At 38.0% G+C, this 17,141-nt stretch overlaps 1 long non-coding RNA gene across 11 annotated transcripts in view; it reads right to left on the reverse strand.

The window, feature by feature from the left end:
• Window positions 1-17,141, reverse strand: part of LOC106025929 (uncharacterized) — a 228,737-nt gene that overhangs the window by 11,721 nt on the left and 199,875 nt on the right. For 6 of the 11 annotated variants that reach the window (XR_010045440.1, XR_010045436.1, XR_010045439.1 and 3 more), the window contains one exon: window positions 15,802-15,973. The exons of 4 other annotated variants lie outside the window; for them this stretch is intronic. This is a non-coding gene — a long non-coding RNA (uncharacterized LOC106025929). Of the gene's footprint in view, window positions 1-8,505; window positions 13,045-15,801; window positions 15,974-17,141 lie in introns of those variants that run through there. One more of the 11 variants, XR_010045442.1, reaches the window with a different exon arrangement.

A 17,141-nucleotide genomic window follows, 5' to 3' on the forward strand; every position in this document is an offset into this window, starting at 1 on the left:
GCAGCACCAGCTGTAACTTTTCAATGGATCAATCCATTGATGAGCTCAGCACCTCCTACTCTAACCATGTTCCCAAAGTCCCACCTCTTCCCAAAGGAATAAATGATACTTGAGGGGACATTTTTGGCCCAAATCATAACACCATAATACTAAGGCATTAGGAAACACATGTGGCTTTTTCATATGGCTCTCGACAGCCTTGGAGGTCCTGCAATGGCTCAGACTTTCTGGTGGTCCTTGATTATTATGAAATACATTTAAAGGAAGTGTATATTTGGTTTAACGATCATATAAAATTAAAGCTGAAATGTGTTAACCTTAAGTATCATTACAGTGACAAATCACCCGCCATCTTGGTGATTCTCTTCCCTGATTACAAGACACATCTGTGGAGTTGATGTGGATGCCATGCCAATCAGTGGCATTGTAGGTCTGGTTTTCAGTGTCATGTGTTAGAAGTAATGACCATGTTAGAAGTGATGCCCATTGGTAAAGAACATCTTTCCAAGTGGGTCAATTGTTACTCATGCCAGCTCATCAAGGCCCATTTGTAAAGGAAGACATGAATTAATTTGTCCTTAAATTTATTCCTGGGCTGTAAAATGCCCTAGCCCTGCTACAACAAACACAAACCCTGAGAACGGATGTGACCAAGCTCTGCCTTTGGAAATGGCACAATGGCCCCCAGGAGCAATTAGGAGATATGACCTAAGAATGGAGACAGAGGGGTTTGGGCTCTTTCCTTTGGATTCATTGTGCAGTGGGGAAGGGTAGGGTGGGATCCTATAGAGTCTGAGAAGGTGGATTCTCAGCTGAATGCCCCAAATACATTCATAATGACCCAGTGCAACAAGGCAGTTTTACCCTCCGGTGGACGCCTCCATTGTGGCTGGATAGTTGAGAGTTGTAAAAGCAGGAAATAATTGACATAATTGTTTCAGGTCTGGTAAGCAGATGTGTGTATCCCATAGCACACTGTAAACTTCAAATAAACACCATTGAAAAAGAGGGAGGAAAGACCACTTGATATGAACAATAGTTTTTAAGTACGTCAGTAATAGTTTCCGAAAGTAAATTTTATATGACAAATTACTGAATAAGGCTGTAATCATTAGGGCGTGTTTGAGGTAGGAGGAGACACAATGGACTTTTTCAGTATTTTCCTCTTACTGCTCCTTTTCTGAACTAGCAAATTAAAGTACCTCATTCTTAGCTTCTCATTTTCTGTCCTGGGGAAGACTTGAGTATTTCCACTGGAAATATTGTTTGATCTCTTGAATGCACAGGACAAGCTGCACTTGAAGGATAAGTTACCCTTATTCTTGCTACCATTCTTTTCAGTTTTCCTTCTTACACATCGCTTATATCATCTTAAATGTTCAACTTTTCTAACAGCTTCCTGGGAATGAACTAAACTCCCCTGGCTCTGTACTGTACACTACACAATGAGCATAACAGCTATGGCCATATCTCTTGGCCTTTATTTTTCTCATCCAGGTGGCTAAAACCACACCTAAATAGGAGATATACAACAATGCATCATTGATCATTAAAATCAATTAGGGCTTCTAAAAATATCCAGAAAGCCCTCAGGCATAGTTTTTTTCTGTTGTTGTTGTTATTCAACCCAACACCCAATTTTTACAACTGTTCCTTTAAAAGTTCACTACTCTCCAAACCACACATGCTTTGCTCTTTATTTTCAATGGAGGAAACAGTTTCTCCATCACGCATAATGAGCTAGTTCCATTAAATAGGAACACTTTTTACCTCCTACCCTGTAAATGCAGTGGATTCCTTCCTCATCCCCTTCTTTGAAAGGATGGCATGAGGCTTTGGGGAGACATTTAAACACAATCCATAACACACATCAATAAGAATATTAAAATATGTATATTCTAAGATCTGCTCAACTTCCTCTAATTCCTTCTGTTCTAACCCAAGCTACCATCTTGAACCTAAGTTAGCAGGACAGCCTTTTAACTGCTTCTGTCTACTCCTTTTTTCTACTATTCTACTCAATGGTTGAGATTTTACTGTGCTTTTAAACACTCTGCACCATAGCATGCCTCCTTCCTTTGCTCTCCACGTCTTTCACTATGTCTCCACCTAGCAATTGTTGTACCCTCAGATTCATCCTCAGAATTCTAGCCCCAGGAGCATTTGCTCAGTTCCTCGAATACTCACACACTTTTGACCCAAAATGTTATCTTCACAGCTCACACCATTCACATCCAAGCCCTCTCCCACTGGCATACAACCAAACATCAGTACCACGTGGAATCTTTCTCAATGACAAGGCTCAGAGCAGGTCTTGCCATAGATTGTGCCACAATTGTAATGATATTTTTGTGATAAACTAATAAAAACCAGATTCTCTCACTAGCTCACAGGCTACCTAAAGGCAAGGTCTTTCTTGTTCAATGGCACACAAAAAGTAAGTACTGTACTATAAAAATGTTTGTGCCTTAGTTACTTTTTACTCCTCACTGAGACAAAATACCTGATGTCCAAAGTTAGGGAAGAGAAGGTTTATTTCTTACAGTTCTTGGAGGTTTCAGCCCATACTCAGTTGGCTCCAAGACAGTATGGCATGGTGGGGCAGCCATTCATGGCGGCTACAAAGAGCAAGGTGTGAACCACCAAGAGAGAGACACACTTTCTTTCCACCCTTACATCACATACTGGCTCCACCCATAGGTGGGAATAGCACTCACACCACCAATCAGAGTGGTAGACAATGAACCAATCACAAATGCTAGATTTGGTTGAGTCTTAATTCATGAGGCTTGGGGGCCACTGACATAAACCATAACAGTTTGCTAAATGAAGTTTTGTTTTCTATTTTCTTTTGTCTTTACCTTAAAAAATGCTATTGCAAGTGTAACCAGAGATAGCACCTTTTGATTCTGCACATTGTCCTTTGATTCTCTTGTCACAATCTTGCAAACTAGTTGAATACAGACTTGATATAGCTTATCATTTACAATCAAATATATATGTCCTTTCATTCTAAGGAATGTAGCCCAGTGTGAATTCACATTGGCAGTCAGCTCCTACTGCTGTGCCCTTTTCAGGAATTCTCAACTGAAAATCAACACTGTTAATTTCTTTCTTTGAAAAGCAAAGGCATTTACGTGACTAGTAAAAAGCAATTTCTTAAATGTACATAGCACCTCCCAAGAATTCATCATGCTGGGACTGAGAGGATCCAAGAAGAAGCCAAATAGACAGCATTTCTGGTAAGCCATACAAGCCACACAGATTCTAAGAAGAGAAAAGTCAGTGCCTCCCATGAACCTCCCTGCATGTGGGTTGAGAATCACAACCTTCCCCCAACTCACCCACCATAAGCATCCTGCTGGTTCTGAAGATGTGCTGAGCTGATAGCAACTAAGGTGCATAAAGCAACTAAATACTTGTATTATCTGGTTGATTTTGCAGCTCTGGAGCCAGCGGTCTGAGCATCTCTTGGGAGGATGACTATGAATACAGCAAATATGGGGGATTTCCTCCTATTTTGTCTTTGAAATACAATATTGTTTTCACTGTTTTGTTTTCTTCTGATTCTTTTTACTTTATTCAATATTCTGTTTTGATTGGTTTTATTCTGTTTTGTTTTGGGTTTGATTTTGCTATACCTGATGGAATGGACAAGTACGGTGAAAATAACAAGATATATTATGGTAGCTGTTGTTGTTTTCCTAGTATCCTGCTTTGAAGTTCTGTAGCAATTTTGCGGCTTTGTTTTGATTGGCTTTGTTCTGTTTTGTTTTGTTGGATTTTACTATTTTTAAAATAAAAAATTAAATGTATGAAGCAAATAGTATTACCAAAAAACTACTACTTGCTTCCCATGAAGGTCTGATGTTATGTGCTCAAAAAAAACCTGGATTTTTTTCAAGTTTGGTTTCAAACACAAACAACCACAATAGTAAAATAAAATAGCCCCGTAAACTCAATTCCATGGTTTCTAACTTCTGGCTTGCATATAACCAATCACAGATTTTTAAACATTGAGCTTTAAACCAGGCAGCAAGATCATGAGATTCATCTTTATGATTTAGGAACTAACTGGTCTTCAAAATAAATATGCAGAAAAGAAAGAATAAGGAAATTTTTAATGATGTTCTTGGAACCCTTGTCTAAGTCTTCTTGTCCTATCTTTATAGATCTTTCCTCCAAATTCAGAAGTGCTTCTGTTACAGAACAAGCACAACTGTTTTTAATTGTCACAAAATACTCACTTCTAACCAAACTTGGCAGAGTAGATTTCGTTTACAGAGAAGAGGCATAGCTATCTGGTTGTAATTATTGTACAGTTTTATAGTACATCTGCCACACATGTACATACCAGGCACAGCTAAAAGCAACTGGACATTAACATGAAATCATTTCCCCCTAAACCTTTGTACTATACTAATTTGGTATGACAGAGTTCTTCAAAAATGGATCCCAAGAACATGTATAGATATGCCGTAAGAAATTCTTCAAAATTTGACTTTGCTACAATAAAAGTTGAGTATATAACAAACAGCATTATGGGTTTACATTACATTAAAATATGTGAGGCTTAATATCTGTTGGCCAATTTTAGGGAGGGAACAACAGCAATCATGTTTTTTTTCACATATTATGTATCAATTATCTGGAAAAGGATAGAAGCGTATTTTTAAAAAACTTTCACTTAGGATAATAAATCATGTCACAGTGAATGACTCTGTTGTATACCAGGCCCTTTGATTGTAGAAGGGTGAACAGTTTCAGGGCAAAATCATGACACCCAGTGGCCAAAGACTTCAAATGCTGAGCACACTCTTCTGGCCCCCGTGTTTTGTATTATTACAATCACAACATAATTACTTTGTTAATTGGAGTGCTTGCGATTACAAAATGGTAATGTGTTCCTGAACACATTCCTATTTTTATACCTGCGTGCTCAAAAATTGCCTCTGAAATTTGAAAACTGCAGATTCTAGTGGTGTATTCTATGCAGTGATGTATGTCACTTATCTTTACAGAATAATGTGAACACAGCTCTTGAATACATACACACATTGCAGAAAATTTTATTCCATGCTGGGCTTATTTCTTTTCCTTTTCAAAAAAAATACTGTCGAAAGAAAAGTGAAACACATCGCTCCACTTGGCCAGCCATAACTGCGGTGGATTTTATTTCAATATTAAGCAGGGCAGTGTATATAAAATGGGGGCTTTTATGACGGGTAAATTTATTCATCAGCTTTCTGTATTTTTCCATTGTCCATTTTCACATACTAGTGCTATATTTCATCGCTTGATTTTTATGACTTTCATAAACCCAGAGAAGGAAAAGTTCCAACCAGAGTCCAACTTTGGCACGTAATTGATTTGTAACTCTGTGAAAGTCCTTCGAGCCTCTCAACTTCAAGAATCTTTATTTGAAATATGGGATTAGAGTGCATATCATTTTTTTTAATATGGAAAACTCATTCCTAGCCTTTGTCCTTGTTGCAAGGATCACCCCACACACATGAGTTTGTACGTACAAAAAGGCGTTCACAGGGTTTATGGTATTTATAGTTAGTATTACCACTATTCACATGAACTTCTATTCAGAGAGCAAATTTCTACCTATTCATGAAAAGTGGATTGTGTTTCAATATTAAGCAGTGCAGTGCCTAGTAAAATGATTTCTTCTTGAAAGAGTTTTGCCTTAGAATAAATTATTGTATGGTTATGGCGGTGGTCTAACATGGCCAAAGGCAAAGTGGGAGACTGCTTACAAATTCCTGCTTCTTCCTCAGCCTTAATTTCAACTCCCCTTCCTGTTTGCATTAGAAGAAATCCAATCAGCTCATAGAGTGTCATCAATGCCTGCCCTAAGCACCACCCTCGCTCACAGGTTACATATGTCCCAAACCCCATATTCCGGTCAAAGGAGACAGCACAGCCACCATGGGTTGTGTGCTCCTTCCCAAGCCCTCATCTCAATAAACCTGTTTGCTTTGTACTTTTACTTCTCTATTGTGCCAGAAAACCCTTTCACTTCTCTCTTATATTTTACATTGTATTGCAATGGAAATGTAGCTGGATGCCCTAAAAAAAAATCCCAGCCTTTTTATGGGTTTTGGCCAAGCATATTATATAAAACATTATCAACAACGTCAGGAAAGATGGCACATGATCTTGCTAGCCTGGAAATTTCCAAGTGTGATGGTTAACATCGGCTTCAGAGCTGTCCTTGTAGACGTTCATGGATCAACAGCCATCAATCAAATATCACTAAGGAAAAGGTGACTTTATTTAAGAATGATTCTCCTATTTTGAGATACATTCACTCTTCTGGGTTGTTCCTGCTTCTTTTTGGGGATACTCGAGATGCAGTGTAGATGCCCTGTCCCAAGGACAAGAGAAATGCCCTGCATGACCATGGAAGATACAGGCATCCAAAATTCTCCAGCCAGCTGACCTCTGCTTCTTTCTGTCACACATGCAAGGAGAGGGCTCATGTCAGGTGTGAGTGGAGCCAACTCCTCAACAATGCTCAAAGAAAGCAGACCAACTGCGCTTCAGAGATGCTAGCAGCAGCTGGCCCTCCTCAAGGTGCAGAGGAAAAGCAATGTGAAACCACCTTTGGGAATAAGTCACCCTGAACATCAAATTAACTATTCTTTCTCCTGAACCAGGGCGGCTCCTGGGGTTCAAGAATGTAGGTGAGACTGGGAGAGAAAAAGGAGCCCTTCTCCACTGTCGGTGGGAATGTAAACCAGTGCAAGCACTGGGGAAATCAGCATGGAGATTCCTCCAAAGTTAAATGAGAAATTTCACCTGGCCCAGCCATTCCCCTTCTAGGTATCTTCGCTGAAGAGTTAAAGACATCATATTACAGGGATACGTTCATTCCCAAGTTTATAGCAACTCATAATACCTAAGTCTTGGAAAAGGCCTGCATGTCCACCAACCAATGGATGGATAAAGAATATGTGCCTTTATACACAACAGTATTTTTCCATAAAGAATAAGCTTGAGTTCTTTGTAGGAAAACGGATGCACCTTTATACCACAGTGTTCAATGAAACAGTTCAGACACAGAAGCTTAAATATTACATGGATTTTCTTATATGAGAAACTCAAAATATAAGATAGATCATAGGAAGTAGGAGATAGAGGGCTTCTTAAATGGGAAGAAGCTCAAGAGATGGAGGGAGGGGAAGGAAAAGGAATTAAGATGTGTTACATACAAGGCAAGCAGGTGCCATTGGTTCCAGAGGCTGGGCAGCCTGGTGTAAGTGTCCCCGCACCTTTCCCGGGAGTCCAGCTAGTTTGGGACCCTCACTTAACTGTGGGAGTAATAAAACCCAAAATGTGTAAATGTTATTGCAAAAAAGAGAGGAAAAGAAGGTGCTCTAAAGGACACAATTGCAAGTGTGTTTAGGTATGTAAGATAGATGACCATATTACTAAGTTTTTGTTGGATCATTGAAGACAACTGTTTGCAATCTCACTGTTTGAATGTCCACCTTGTATACTTTAATTTTGTAACTTGAACAACTATTTCTAAGGTGACAGTAACTATTAACTAGTGATTTCTTACTGTTTATTTTTTTGAAATTCTGTATTACTTGTACCCTTTTACTGTTTTGTTCTCTTTAAATAAAATTTAAAAAAAAATTTTATCAAAGATACATAAAACAAGATGTGTTACATACATGATCAGCTCCACTAAGTAATGCAAACTTGATGTATTGCAAATATGGGCTCACAAAAAATTTACTTGAAAAACTATAAAGAAAATGGTAATCAGAAAAAATGTCAGTATTGATAGACAGAAAAATAATTTCTGCTTTTTAATTTCTGTTTATTGCAGTACGCCTACTTTAAATTGAACTAGGGAGAGATAATGGTTAAAATATCAACTTTTAAAAAAAATTTTATTTTAAAAAACAAAATAGAAAAAAGGACAGAAATGACACAATTTCAAAAAAATTAAGGCACAAATACTAGTTAATATATTGCATATTGTTATCTTAGGAGTAGTTGGTCAGTTTTACTCAACTGTGTTTTCATTTACCACGTAGCCTCAATATTGTTTGGTTGGAATAAGCCTCAGATATTTTAGCCGAGATAACAAAGGGAGCAGGGACAAAGAGAAAGAGAGGCAGAGACAGAGAGTAACACAGAGAAATTAAAGCAGTTAACAGCTGGGCGTGGTGGCTCATGCCTGTAATCCCAGCCCTTAGGAGGCTGAGGTGGGAGGATCCTGGCCAGTTTGAGACCAGCCAGGGCTACAAAGTGAGCTCAAGGGCAGCCTGAACTGCATAGCATAGGGAGACCCCATCTCAAAAAAGACAAAAAAAAAAAAAAAAGAAAGGAGTTAACTATGTTACCAAGGACACATCAATGAAGAAGGGACTCTATGTGACATCATAATTATTAGTCCAAGGTAGTCTTATAAACACACAAATATCTAGATGTCATCATAATTAAAGTTTATGATATTTTGGATTTCCAGAACAATAAGCACTTCAGCAGATTTTTCCCAATCAAGAGAATCAGCCCTTTGTAATAAATGGAAAACACAATGGGCAGACATTCTTTATCATGATGCATACCCTCATATGTTTCAATTTATAAAATGACTTACTGAATACAAGATGGCACTTTCTTTGGATTAATTATAATTAAGCTTGATGATGCTTTTGATATCACCCCTTTTCTCCTGTGTTGACTTTTTACTACAGCTCTCTCAAGCCACGGTACCATTCAATATTCTGATGATGGGTTGATGGGATCCATGGGAGAGGTATGGTTCAGGAAACTCAAGTTGTACAGACAACCCAGTCAGAATCTTTGGCTCATAAAAGCAGAGAAATTCCTTTCAGAACATTCTCTACAGGAAGGCTTTCTAAAACCAATGAAGTGTATCTGGTCAGTCAAAACTTAGCACCAAAATTTTGTACAAAGTTGACTTTTCCTTTTTTGGTGCCAACTCTTGATTTAAAAAAAGAAGAGTTTCTAAATATTTACTTCATAAATTTATAAAACAAACAGAGTGTTACATAGTAAAAATGATTGCATTTATAGGCCTGAAAGAATTACATAAATTTTGCTCAGTGACCAAAAGGAAGCTGTAACTATGGATAGGTACCACTATGAATTCAATCTGTTCTCAATAGATTGTTAGGGCTAGGACGGGCCATGGGAATTCAGCAATCTTGGTCTCTGCACATCTCTCTACCCTCTCATTGTGGAGAGTCTTGGTTGCTAACAGATTTGTTTTTCAGTTCAGAGCAGCCTCTACCCTCCTGTTTCTCTTCAGCAATAACTGAAAGGCATACAATTATTGCAGAGATTTTTGAGTAAAATTTGTTAGCTTTTCAGATTTAGATATCTCACAGTTCCTGTCTTCCTGTGAGATGCATAAGCTCCATTCTGCTATTTGAAGGTGGTCACTTTCTCCAGTCACACGTTCAGCTATGTCTGCTTAATCCCATTTCCATGGTGATTGATCTGTCTGCTCTACACTGCACTAGGCTGGAGGAGTTTAAAAGTTGAATGTAGCTCCTTAGGATGAAGGCTGCTACTAAATTTGGAAAAGAAGATGAGATGCTGGCTTAAAACATCTAGCCAAGTGTATGAAAGATGTTTATCCAACCAGGGTCATACTTTCGGGGTCATAAGTCCTTTGCGAATGAAAGGTTGACATTCTCTTAATACAGGATAGTGATGTGCATAGATCTGTGCATATGCCTACAGAAACACACACACACACACACACACACACACACACACACACACACAGACTGGTACACGCAATTATTTTACAAGTATGCACAAGCATCTATTATCAGGTAAAGAGGCCCCAGCTTTGGGGGGGCAGACTACATGGGACAGCAAGAAACCACCCCAACTAAATGTCAGTCCCTTGACAGCTGTATGTCCATTCTGTGTGACTTTTATACCATCTGGAGAAGAAATGGGTGATATATTCATTCTAAATGGACACACAGTTCAAAAGACACTGATGTCGAGCTAGAACACTTAATTGAAACTATCCAGTGAAGGAATGGAAAGGAATTCAAGGGTATAATAAAAGTTTATAACATCTAGCCCAATAAAGGAGAAAACAGAATGGCAATGCTCAACCTAGCTAAAATAAAATGGAAAACAAAACAAAACAAAATCTGGGAGCAACAAACAAAAAAGGCATAAAGAGAAACTGACACAAATAGAAAGTGCACTGTAAGGTGAAAGCAATAAGCCCATAAACACGATCAATAGGAACAGATTAAACTCCATAGAGAAAAGATAGAGATACAACCTTGCTTGAAAGGAAGAAGAGGGGAAACCAAACCCTAATTATTTATTAACCCAAGGGACAGAGGCCTAACTGCATCTACATCAGATTAACATTACATTAAATCAGTTTTTCACAGTAAAAATGTATTGGAAAATATGTCAGGTTCTGAAGTAGATATGACCACTTTAAATCTATATGCATGTAACTGCATGGTCCTGATGCATTAATAAAAGTAAAAACAGACAAATGTCTATTTTCCCAGAACACTGGGAGAATGCACAACAGCAGTATAAGTGGCACAGGAATTCAAAACAACAGTAGTTACTGTAACGCCTCTTCTTGTTTTCAAAATAGCTGCAGATAACTTCAGACATAGGAAAAATTGAACAGAACACAATAGAATAGAAACAATAAAAACAAATCAATGAATGTAGTAAAGGACTTCAAAACAAGTCAACAGTAAATCCAAAATGGCTACCATGATGTCTTACTATCTTTTAAATAGCTGCTCCTGCTATCAGATTTAACATAAACAAAACAAAAGAGAATAAAACCCAACCCAACAAAACAATCAAAATCATAGGGTTTCCAGGAGGGAGTCGTTTCCTGGTGAGCCTTGTTCTCTCCCTCTGAAGTCCACTAGTGGTGCTGACGCATACAGAGAGGCTTGGGTCTGGCCATTCCCACCCTGTCGGCAGCCCACACATGGCACAGCTTGCCAGGCGGGGATCTCCTGGTGAGGCCTGGCTCTCTCCCCAACTCTTGCCTTTCTTTTATTAATAAATTTTATTGCTGTCTTAAAGTGTTTCCTACTGACTTCAATTTTAAGAACTAGAAAGGAATACAAAATAGTTCATACTTGCCAGATATTACATATGCAAATATTTACTAAATAGTGTCAAAATTCACATGTGGTATGTTATTAAATCATGTTTATAGATTTTTTTAAAAGGGAATTAGCCACATTAAAGAATGTTCTTTGTACTAAAAAGTGTCTGCAAACCATAAATGTGATTTTTTAACATTAGTGTTTCTTGGACACAATGAGCTTTCAGCTCAAAGAAAAATGTCTGAGAACACATAATTGGGCCAAACTGTCCTGGCAACAAAAGCAAGAAAATTGCATCAAACTGCATTCTGAAGCTTACCAAAAAAACAACTTGAAAGCACTTTGAGTCAATCAGATTTTGCTTTATGTTTCTTTGTGTTCCTCTGTTTCTACTGATGAGGGTTAGGAATAAGCGTTTGCACATATATTTGAAAGCAGGAAAAAAATCTACTAGGGCACCAGTTTGTAACATCACTACAAGGAGTGGTTGAGAGAAAAAAAATGTGGGACTATGTTTAACAGTTAAAAGGAAATGACATGATATAAAACACAAGACTGCAACAGGAAACATCAGAAAGTGGCTCAGCTGGGGTTACACAATCAACTCAAAGTGAAACTGATCAGACATTCTCTAAGTTCAAACTGCTGTGATCAGGGACATCTCTAAGGATGGGCACTTTCTGTTGATGGAGTTTCAAAAGCCAGAATCCTTAAGCGATTGACTGTGGTCAGGACAAAATTCATTTAGCGTAGCGCAGCATTACGATATAAAATAAAAAGTTCTAAAATACGTAATAAAATTCCATCCATTATGAATCAGGAAGGCTAGCCAAAGTGGATGTTAACATTTTATGGAAGTGAACATATATCTTCCCCAAATTAGTTTTATCATAAACATCTTTCTATGAACATATCATAGTATCACAAATTCAACAAATGAAAATTCACATTTTCAATCTGTGCTCAGGAGGACCTGTATTTTGAATGGATAGCATATCTATGTCTATGTATGTATCTATCTATCTCGATCACTTTGAATCAACTCACAGAAGCTAGCTCGGCTGGTGTGTAATGAGTGAGAAAGGTATTAGGTGAGGATCAGCACGCTGATCAAATCCAGTTGTTTTTCTCAGAAACAGAAGTTTTGGTGGAGCCTGGTCATGTCCAATTCCACAGAGATTGATGCATGTATTGTCTATGGCTGCTCACGGAGACCACATTGCCCACAAAGTCAATCCTATCTAATATTTGCCCCTTTACAGGAAAATGTTTATGAACCTCTAATTTATAAATGGTAATTTCAAATGCAACCATGCATCAAGATCCTTGGAGATTCATTAATGCATATTGCTAGACCCCGCTAGTAAATTCAAAAGGCCTTAACTGAGACCTAAACTTTTATAGTGGACAGTTGATGCTGATGTTGCTGGTCCATGAATCACACTGTGAGGATCCCTAGTTGAAAAGTATGACAGTCTTGATGTAGGTAGAAACACTATTCATTTTAACTAAGTCAATTTCCTCTGCCCAAAGCATAACACCATAGCATGGCTGATATGCTGCTGAATCAAGCAATTGCCATTATACTTTCAATTGACTTAGTATTATCCATCTTATTATTCCTATCAGTGACTCTAAAATTTATCACCCTCCACATTCTTTGCTTCACCAAAGAGGAATGAACATCATGCCAGAAGGCAAATGGCTTGTCCTGAAATAGACCTGGAGTCAATACAGAAGTAGCAGATGGTTGACAGCCAGATTTCTTTAGTAACTCTGCGGATTTCCAAGTCACAGGATGTTTATCGACACCCTGGAATAGCACCATTGAAAAATAACCAGAAGTCTTTATGCCCTTTAACGGACTGCCTTGCCTGACAGACAAGGTAAATATTTTCCAAATACTCTAGGTTTTCCTGTCTCATCCTCTGACCTGCGAAGAAAAAAAAAAAAAAGGTTCACGTGTGTGCTTTCAAATTTGAAGCTCTCAGCAATCCTGAGCACCATTTGTTCCCCATTTGAAGCAAAAACAGTAATGGCTTTGAAACCTTTCAAAAATAAACTAGCTTTCTAAAGGAAGAGTGATGATTGCGTTTTCCATGACTATACTCTGTTACATGGAAAACAGAATTACTATGCCAGGGTTATTAAAGATTCCTCAATTAGCAGGAGATAAATTTTCAAAGACATAATCTTGAATCAATTATATCGTATGGTAGCTTTGCAAACTGTGATTATACGTACATATATATGTATATATTTCTTTCATGAGTGTCACATCTAGACCACATAATAATAATAATAATAATAATAATAATAATAGCTCATTTTGAATTTTGAGCCAATCACATCAGTTATTTTGTTATCCTTCTAAACTCTTGACACATATGTCCTTCAACAAAGAAGTGCAGCTGGTTGTCATCTACAAATAGATGAGCATAAAGAAACAAAATCATAGTTCTGGAGTGTCATTCATCATTAGCTAAAAGTGAGAATACAGGGGGAGACTTTAAAAACATCCTATGATGTGGTGATATTGAAGCCATCACTTAACAAAAGATTTGAAACATTCATTTTTAAAATGCAAAAGGATACACCACAAGTTATAACACATAGACTCACACAATTCAATGATAATCTTTTTTTTTTTTTTCTAGTAGCCACACCTTGTTTCTAGAAAACCTGGTGTTACTTTCATGGTTGGTATCTTTCTTAATGAGAAATTTGGTGCAGATGTAGAAGAACCCTATGAATCCCAATGGTATATAAAATCATAAGCAAATAGCCAAGGCAAAATTAGCTCACTGAACTTCAAATGCAATATATCAGTGCTTAGAAATCCATACTTTTTCATGTTATTTATCAGCATGTGAAATCCCAGAATCACACATAAAGCCATATGCTAAGACTGTCTCTTTCCATGTGCATGTAGACTTATGTTTTCTCTGAATGACAATCTGGAACAAACCCATTTAGAAGATGTAACTTACTTTGATAGATTGCTATATGAAGTAAATTTAATTTCTTTAAAATATCATTAAAATAGGGTAAAATCATATCGATTCCAGTCCTAGTATTTCATGATATTATTTCTCCTTTTCAGCCACAGTGGCTAAACTCTCTTGTCTTTATCCACTTCAATGCTGGTTTGTACATTCATAATTTTAACTGTGATGTTCAATGCCTGTTTACTTTTCCATCTTCCTGTTTCTTTCAACTTTTCCTTTATTCCTATATATTTTCCTTATGTTGACTATCTGCTTACCAGGTATCTCCAAACACTGGTTGCTCCAGTGATTTCCTTCTCTACTTATTCTCGCCATCATCTGAGAAGTCTTCATCTCAGACATCTTAGCATCAAATATTTCTATCTCCAGCCACAAATGTTGTCTTTCCTATAGCTTTTATCTTGCAGGATCGTCACACCCCAGACCCATGGCGCTTCAGGTCCTCACCTATAGCCACCATCTCCTATCTTATTGTTTCAGTGACCCAGCCAATGCCTTTGATTTTTCCATACTGTGTTTTCTGTGACATCTTCTCATCGAAAGTGCCATGCTGGATTGACCGAGGTGCTAAATTTTGGCTTATCATGTTTATATTTGTTGGGTTGTGTCCTTATCATGATTCTTGCAGATATGAACTCTCTTTATTTTACAGATGAGAAAGTTGAACCTCTGAGATGTGGAGTGTACACCTGAGATTACAGGGAGTATGTGACTGAGGCACTGTCCTGTAGCTCCTCTCCCTCGAGCTGGGCCATTTCACTGCTCCTACAAAGTGCCCCTACACTCCTATTTCCTGGCAAATCTGTGAGTGTCTGGCCTTTCTGATTGTGTTTTCTTCACATAAGAAGTGGCCAATATATCAAATCAACAATCAGAGAGGAAAACGTACAAAATACAGAGAGAGCAACTCCTTGCAGTATTTGAATCTTTCTGGGAGATTTCCTATATTTTGCATTGCCTGTATGCTTTCTGAGTCTGCCCAGAGCCCATATTTCAGTGCTTAAAACTTAGACTCCCATGACCCTATCCTTCTTCCATAGACAAACTTTGGAAATTATTGCCACAAGACTGGATTTTTATCTGCAAGTGGGACAATATCTTCTTATGTGTTATTACAACCTTAAAAATTTTCATTGATTACATTAATGTCTGACTTCTTGGAATATGTAACAGTACTATTGTCTACTCTCCTTCCAGATTTTTCTATCCCTGTCAATGATTCCTGTTTACCCGCATTATTAATGACTTTAAAAACTCGTTTTCATATCTAGGGCTCCATAGTTCAGCATTCTCCATTACTTCATCTTCTGCCAACTTTATAGTAATTTGAGGAAGTTATCTCTGAGAGAGAGAGAGAGAGAGAGAGAGAGAGAGAGAGAGAGAGAGAGAGAGAGAAAGGGAGAAAAAAAGCGACAGAGGGAAAGAGATTGAGTAAAGACATTTGAAAGTATTTCATAGTGTGCTTTAGTTCAATAACTTATTTGATAGAGAATAGTTTCACATTTACATAAGATTTTCAAAAATATTACAGTCTTATGTGTGTGTGTCTCTCTTTCTGTCTCAAACACACAGAATGACACATAAATGATTCCTAGTTTAACATCTTGTACTACTCACAAGTAAGGAACCAATACTGCTACATTACAGTTAATTAAAGTCAAAGTTTATTTGGACTAACTTACCTTTTCCCTAACATCTATTCAGCTGGCACATCATGTTACATTTTTCTAAAGTCTTCTTTAGACTAGGACAGCTTCTTAGACTTTCCATGGCTATTTGATGCCTGAAGGTCTACCAGCCAGTAGAATGTCCTTCCTTCCAGGTTTTCCCTGTGTAGTTGTCATGACTGGCCTGCTGAGATGGAGATAGATACATGGAAGTAAGATACAGATGTAAATGCGTTTCTCAGTAGGTCACACTAAATGTCCACGATGTTCCCATGACTTATCAATGCTTGTGCTGAACTTGATACTTGGACGATGGAGTATTGATTGGGGTCTCCACTGTACATTTACTTTTCAAGAGTTTCCAGTTAATGGGAATACAAAACTGTATTTGAGAATGTCTGAATAATCTGAGTTTTTACACCTATCCACGTGATGCATGAGCCATCAGTTAGGAAGTTAGGAAGGGGAGAACTGGAATGGTGTAGAACATTGAGGGAACAAGAAATTCCAGCATTCACAAAAAGCAAGGACTTAGAGTCATCCAAAAGATACAGCATCCGGGATTGAACATTGCATTGGTCAGGTTCTCTGTGGCTGGGACAAAATATCTAACACCTTCATTTGAATGAGAAAAGATTTAGTTTGGCTCAACATTTCAGTTTTCAGTCCATGGCCACTGGGCTTCAAAGCAGAAACAAAATGGCAGAAGGGCATGGGTGAGGGAAGCTACTCACTTCATTTCAGCCAGGACGAAGAGAGAGTTAGAAAGAGCTGGAGAGGACATGGCTAGATATTGTCCACATGGTCATATGCCCTTGACCCTCCAGGACATGCCTGAAAGTGTAATTTCCTGATTTCCTATGCATCTTCCAAGGCACTCATCTTGGCAGTGAAGATTAACCATCACTTACCACAGACTACTCAATGTGAAATGCTGGACTTAGGAACACAGTCAGTCACATAGCGTACTGACTACACAGCACATGCAGGTGATTTTGCAAAAGATCCAAAAACACAATGATCCAAATAGTACATAACTATTCTTTTTTCTTTTTCTCACTGAGTGACCTGGAGAGGGATAGATGGCATAGTGGAAGAATAGCTCTTGCTGCCCTCAACACACGGTTTAACAACACTTGGTTAAGTCCACAGCTTCACTTCTGAGCAATGCTTTATCTTGCATGAAGGAAGAGAAAATACAGTGCATCTGGCTGCTTGCTCAAAGCACATCTTCACGCTAGCACAGACCAAGTTCTATGATCATGCACCAGCAACACAGAAGTTATTAGGGCAGTGGAGGGTCTCCCTGGATGTCCATATGTTTGGAAAAACTCACATTTATATGAATAAACCTG

This window comes from Cavia porcellus, unplaced genomic scaffold (assembly GCF_034190915.1).
Source record: "Cavia porcellus strain 051 isolate PalLab524CR breed Dunkin Hartley unplaced genomic scaffold, mCavPor4.1 scaffold_33, whole genome shotgun sequence".
In the NCBI taxonomy this organism is placed as follows: Eukaryota; Metazoa; Chordata; class Mammalia; order Rodentia; family Caviidae; genus Cavia; species Cavia porcellus.